The sequence below is a fragment of the Monodon monoceros genome, unplaced genomic scaffold, assembly GCF_005190385.1.
Source record: "Monodon monoceros isolate NGI ecotype Baffin Bay Population unplaced genomic scaffold, NGI_Narwhal_1 Super_Scaffold_16, whole genome shotgun sequence".
Lineage (NCBI taxonomy): Eukaryota > Metazoa > Chordata > Mammalia > Artiodactyla > Monodontidae > Monodon > Monodon monoceros.
Window position 1 is genome coordinate 5,681,442 of NW_021703772.1, and position 6,741 is coordinate 5,688,182.

Here is a 6,741-nt window from a genome sequence, read left to right on the forward strand (position 1 = left end):
CCCCTTCCCACGCGCCTGCTGCCTCTCAAGGAAGCTCTTACATTTTAAATAATTGGACTGCTAATTATGACAGGGAAAAAGCAATCAGCTTACGTGAGCAACCAAGCTCAGATGCCTGAAGAGCCCTCAGCCATTGAGTTTCTCCTTTCTTCACTTGGACGGTCCTGGGAAGCTCCTCTAGACGCCGGCTCTCTGCTGCAACATCCGAGGTCAACTCACCAAACCCACCCAAGGAGCCGTCTCCCCAAGGAGCGATCTCTCACTTCATCCTGAACCCTCCCTTCCTCCGCAAAGACCCATCTCTGTTCCAGACCAGCGAAGCAACCAAGGCAAAACAATGTCTTCCGCCCCCGTGGAGGGCCACTGGAGTCTGACCGGCGACTGGCAACTGGGAACATGTGGGCCCTTCCTCCACTCCGAGGCTTCTGCTGGAAAACCTGCCCTCACCCCACACGGAAAACGTTCAACTCCTCGGCCTCAAATGCAGGGTCTGCCATGCCTAATCTCAAACCACACCTCTAATTTTCTTCTTACACAAATTCCCTACATCCGTGGAGTTCAACCCTGGATACACACAGAATGCCGATTCCACTGGGCAGCTCTGAAAAACCCCCAGGTGATTTTAACGTGGAGTCTGAGTTTTGAAGCACTCTACCCTTGCTGGCCAAACTAGGCTACTTAGTGACACCCAAATCCTCTCAGTACATGCGGCTCCTGGGCAGCCGTGGTCCAAGCAGAAGCCCAGGCAACCACGTCATCCATTCTACAAGGGGGGGCTGCACTGCTGGGCTCAGTGCGATGAAAGGCAAGCTGCAGCCCGCTCTAACTGGCTACACAGACTGTCAAATACTCAGTAATACTGCCAGGCCCGACTGGCAGCTTGAAATCAGCCACGGTGGGAGGATTTACACCAGGGCGGTTGACGGATGCTACCATCAAGACGCTTTGGTTTTTTCCGGGGAGCAGGTTGCCCAGCACACTTCGGGCTCAGGGACCTGCAACATGGAAAAAGCCACGAAAGGGAACATGTGAATTCCTTCCAGGCCTACAGAGCTTAGGAGGCTTCCCTGTTTCATAAGAACAGGGCAGGGTTTTCCTCAGTGAAGCAGACTGGGAGAACAGGGAAGGGGAGAGAGATGAGAGGAGAGATTTAGTAAGAATACGGAACCACAAAAATCCTTTCACGGAAAGGATTCTTTTCAATTTGTTCAGAAGAGTTGGGCTACCAGGCGTCAGCTCTGAGAGTTCCCCGAAGACCTAGCTTTGATGGAGCAGGTAGGAATAATCTCATTAGTATATCCTTTATTTGATTGTAAAGTGGAAGGCGGACCCTTATCTTACATTTACTCAACAGCCTTCCCATAATCTTAATCTTATTCTAGTAACCTCATCTGCTCAGAATACCCTCTTTTCATGGTACAAGGACAAACTTCAGAGCAGATTCTGTCTGAGTTGTCCCACCTCCAAAATCGCAATCTTCCAAATACATCAAACTTTACCTTGCAGACCGGGCGCAAGGGCACGGCTCCCGGGGAGCAAAGGTGCAAACGGGTTGCTTTCCATTTAGACGACGAAGATTCCTAGGGTTTTAAAGATTTCATCACCTTTTTTCGGTCATTGTGTAAGGGTGACAGGCACTCTGCTATCTCCATCCCTGTGTCTTCACGCTCCCGAAGTTGTGACCTGTTTCTTTCTTTCTGGCACACTGGGAGTTATGATGAAGAGCTCTGGGCCCAGGCAGGTCCAGAATCAAATCAAGCACTTACTGGGACGATTAGATTGGAGCAACTACTTCAATTCTAGCTTCCCTGTAAAATGGAACCCCTAGCTGTTTTTGCAAGGATAAAAGTGTGCACACCGGGGCTTCCCTGGTGGCGCAGCGGTTGAGAGTCCGCCTGCCGATGCAGGGGACGCGGGTTCGTGCCCCGGTCCGGGAGGATCCCACATGCCGCGGAGCGGCTGGGCCCGTGAGCCACGGCCGCTGAGCCTGCGCGTCCGGAGCCTGTGCTCCGCAACGGGAGAGGCCACAACAGTGAGAGGCCCGTGTACCGCAAAAAAAAAAGTGTGCACACTGGACCTGGTCTATCGCAAACCCTCAGCAAGCTATGCCCGTTAAAAAACACCCCGAATCTCGACTTAAATTAGTTGAACTCAGTACACATTCTATTCCCACAAGCCCATATTTTCTCACTGAAGGTTTGGGAAGCTACTTTCTACACCTGGTGGATGGGAAGCAGTGAGGCACGATAAGGAATTTCACCCTTCCTAGAAACACATCACACACCCTGTTTCTAAAATACCTTCGGCATTCTCTTGCCTTCTAAAGGCTGAACACCGCGACACCCTTTCCCCTGAGACGCTGATACTCATGGCATCAGACACGTGGTCCAGTAACACACGATGCCCTCGGGGCCCACGGAGAAGCAGGCTCGGGCTCCCCGGAAGACCCTGAGTAAGTAGCTGGATGGTTCCCTTGTGTGTGAGGGCTGGCTGAACTGTTTTTTTGTTACTCTCCAGGGTGTGATGGGAGAACATGGGACTTCTATTGTGCAAACAGCTGGGGAGGCGGGGGACCCAGCTCGCTGGAAGCCCAGTGCAACACTGGATGGCCCCCGGGTTCCCCTCCGGGCCACGCAGTCATGGTGAAGTCTACCTAGCTGCACGGTGACCCCTCCTAGTTCCTGGTTATCAGGCAGTGACCTCAGGGCAAAGAAGTCCTAGTGTCCATCTCCAGGGCCTTAGGAAATATCCCAGGGGCCTGAATCCAATTCTCAGAAGAAAAACTGCGACGTGGCTCAATTCGGGTGTCGAATTTGAAAATAACAAAGCTAAGGGAAACCCACGTGGATGGAGCAAGGCCCACTGGCTGAACAACGGCTTCTCCTCAGTTGAGTATCGGGCAGGCACACGGCTGGTTCCTCAAACACGGAGCCATGGAGGTTTGCCCCGAGCATGGGGTGAGGTCAGCCAGGGCCCAGCACAGCGGTTAACTCCTAACCTTGTTCGGGCCAAGGGCTCCCCTTAAGAAGCTGAGGGAAGCCAGCTGGCCTCCTCCCCGGGAAGAAGGAAGCGCACACACCCTCCCACACTTCACAGGCCTGAGTGCCAGGATTTAAACTCAGGAGTGGCCTCCCAGAACCCGGGGTGCAAACCCCATTGACCTTAGCAAGTCTTATCCTCACACTAGAACCATTAGAATAAGAAAAAGGTCTGTTGAAGCAGCCGGCAGGAAAACAATTCCAGGCTGCTGGGTAACCAGAAATCCAGTTAGCAAACAGCAGCAGAGAAGAAAATCCAGGAAGACTCCCCCTTTCCCCCCTACGCGGAGAAAATTCGGGGCACAGTACTAAGAGCCGATGAGCCCCGCAAGGACACTTGTCAGCAACTTGTCCAGACCATTTTCTGGGTCCCCCCTGTGTCTGGGCTGTGGTCAGCTACTAGACATTGGGCAGAACAAAGTGCTGGTGGGAGCGACAATAAAAAAAAAATGAAACTATCAAATGACAAACTGGAGCCCTGGAGACCTGCTAAAGAAAGAGGAGCTTCCTTCACGGCTGCTTTGCAAGGGGAACAAAAGGCAACCTGTGTGGCACCTCCGGCTCTCGGTATCAGACGTTAACAAATGATATGGGTTTCTCCCAATTGTTTAAAAAGCCCCGTAAAGCACGATGCCAGAGGCTTGGGACAACAGGAAAAAAATTAAAGCTCACAGAAGCTTCTCAGGCCCCGCAGATCTGAGCTAGTCATTGTTCATTTCGTAAACAAGGGAGCCATAAAACAAATGCCTAGGAAGCCAGGGTTGTTCACAGCCTGAGCCCTTCTCCCAGAACTAACTGTTCCCTCTTGGATCAGCAGGCCTCGTCATTCTGGATGGCCGGGCATCAGGCCTGTGAATCCTGGGGCCCGTCTTAACGTCAAAGCCCCCTTACACATCTGCCCACGTGCAGAAAGCAGACAGGGAAGGTGGATTGGGGAGTTCTGTCTCCTTCCAAGCCCCCCATTTTCTGAGGGGCTTAGCCTGGGCCGGCTGTACTGAGCAGGGAACCAGGAACCTTCTCCAGACCCCGCCGGTCACTCCTGGCGCCCGTTTCCTGGTCAGGATGGCCAAGTAGGAGACAGGCTGTTTCATTTGATGACGAAAGCAAGGGACACCCCCAGCCCCGCAAAGTGCAGCGGCTGTCCACCCAAGGGTGTCAAAACGCTTTGCAAACCACCCATTAACTTTTATGGTGCTCTGAGCAGTAGATTGAGAATCATTACCTTCATTTTTTCAAGGCAAGGAACCAAAACCACAGCCAATCCAGTCTGAGCCAGTGGTCTAGCTGACTGCTGGCTTCTCTCTCCACCCCCAGCGTACAGAAGGCATGGAGAACACCACACACTGGAAAGGGGACTCAGCCTGAGAAGGGAGCCTGGCCGATACACCCAAACTTTGGTGCTCGGAGACAAACCCATTTAGAAGGGTGGGAAGGGGAGAGTTGCACAAAGGGATTGCTTTCATTTAGTCAAGAGAGGCTCCACTGGTAAACTTATCGATTAGATCGGCAAGCCTGTGAAATGTGAATATCAAAGAGTGTAAATACTGAGGCCGGTAGGAACTGTGGGATCAATGATGGTTTGTTTTACTGTTTATACTTCTGATTTCTACCCAGAGAATATATTGCTTTTGTGATCGGAACAAAAGTTATGCGAACTTCTTACTACTGACAAAGCACACGGTACCGATCTGCTGCACTAACTTGGAAAGAATAAGCACGGATAAAATCCAGCCCGGCGTTCCCTTTTTAAATCTCATTGACCGGTGAGGCTCCACCGGCCTCTCCGCACGCAGGAAGCCCGGCCGCCGTCCCGCTGCGCCCCCCTGGCGGCACCGCCGGCCGCCCAACACCCCGGGGAAGGGCCAGCGCGGCCTGGTCCCGCTGGCTGCACGACCGGCCCCGGGCTAGGAGTCGCCGCACTCCAAGGCAGGGATCCTACAGACCACCAATCCGCACCGCGGAGCGGGCTTCCCGGGAAACACCACTCAGCAACGTGCGTCTCTGCCGGCCGTCCCCACCCGCCCGCCGCCGGCGCTGTCACCTCGCGGCTGCTCGGTCCCCGGACGGCTAAGCCAGAAATCGGGGTTTTCATTTCCATCCTAAAATGAAAGGTCTCCGAAGAAGTTGAAATATGCATTGTCACCAAGTTTAACCCGGGACCGCGCGCCCTTCCCTCCTCCCCAGGGCCGCGCCAGAGGACGCCCCGGCCCCTCCAGCCCTCAGAGCGCCCAAGCCCCCCGAGCTGAGCGCCCCGAGGACGCGTCCGGTCGCCGAGGCGGGCCACCCTTCAGGGCCAGCCTCGGGAAGCGCTAGGGCCAGGGGAGAGGGATCCCCCGGGCGTACGCGGGGGCCATGAGTGCCGCTCCGGGCCCGGAACCCCGGCTCGCCCGCCTGCGCCGGGGTGACTGGGTCCCCCAGGAGCACGAGGGGCGCGAGAGGCTTCCCGAAGCCGTCCGGCGCCAGCCGCGCCCGGGCACCCCGGAGCCCCGAACTCAGGCGGCAGGGGAACGAGCAGCGCCCGCGAGGCGTGCAAACCCGCCGAGCCCCAGCAGGCGCCGCGGGAGAGAGGCTGGGAGCGGGGCTGGAGCGGCCCGCCGCGGACAGCCCGGAGTGCAGCCTGCCTACCTGGCTCGCATTGCGTCCCACGGGTTCCTGCGGCTCGCCTCGCGGTCTGAGAGCTCTCCCGGCCGGCGGCGCGCGCGGATCCGCGGGAACCACCGCGCGGCGGCGGTGGCGGCGAAGGGCCGGGACAGCCGAGAGTGCCCCGAGCGCTTGGCCCCCGCCTCCGCGGGAGGAGAGTGGTCCCCGCACCGGGGCGGGGCCGCGGGGGCGGGGGCGGGGCGCGGAAGACCGGGACCAAGGAGCCAGCTGCAGGGGTGGTCTCCCGACCCGGGCGGGGTCCAGGGGGCGGGGGTTCGGAGGCGGGGCCGCGGGCGAGGGGTGGTCCTGCGCCGGCGCTGGGCCTTGGGCGGCGGGGGCAGAGTCTGAGCCGAGCCCCCTGGGGAGACTGGGGTGGGAGGAAAACCTGGAGAAGGAGGTGACGGGTCCTAGCCTGGGCCTCCGGGAGGCAGGGGCGGAGTGTGGACTAGCAGGGGGAGGGGCAAGCTCAGAGGGGGCGGGGTCTCGAAGGCGGCCGAAAGGCGGGGCGGGGTGTGAATAATTAGTGGGCGAGGCTATAGTGGAGGGGCGGGGCCTACGTGAAGCTGCCATGGGGAGGGCGGGGGTGAGGGGTGGAAAAGCAGGGGGTGGGGCCGAGCCTTTGTCGCCTGGAGGCTGGGGGAGGGGCAACGGGCGGCGGCCGGTAGGCGGGGGTGGGGTGTGGTCCGCGGGGGCGGGGCGAGGGATGAGGGGCGTGGCCGAGCCGGGGCGCGCGGGGAGGCCGGGCGGGGGAGCGCGCGCAGGCTAGGTCTGGCGCCGCGTCTCCCCGAGCCCCGGCGGGGATCCGGCCTGGGCGTCTCCTCCTCTTCCTCCTTTAGGCGCCGGCCAGGGAGCGAGGTCCAGGCGGCCGGGCGCCCCCGGGATCGTGGTCCTTGATACCGAGCAAATCTAGAAGTGGCTGTTGCATATCGACATTTTGGCAGCGCTCATAAGCCCCTGGCATCTCCATCCTCCCACTCCTTCTCTGGGAGCCCCACGCGGAGACCCCTGGGTGAGGTTTGGATCCGCAAGCTGGCGTTGACCAGGCCGCGGACGGTGGCGCCTA

General features: G+C 58.3%; 1 protein-coding gene across 4 annotated transcripts in view; it reads right to left on the minus strand.

Annotated features, from left to right (window-relative positions):
• The window catches only part of SH3BP4 (SH3 domain binding protein 4), a 94,007-nt gene extending 88,143 nt beyond the window's left edge, over positions 1-5,864 (minus strand). For 2 of the 4 annotated variants that reach the window (XM_029225199.1, XM_029225197.1), the window contains exon 1: positions 5,664-5,795. The gene's annotated coding sequence lies outside the window, so the exon portion shown is untranslated. Of the gene's footprint in view, positions 1-5,663 lie in introns of all 4 variants that reach the window. The other 2 variants (XM_029225196.1, XM_029225195.1) reach the window with 2 other exon arrangements.
• Positions 5,865-6,741: the final 877 nt, after the last annotated feature.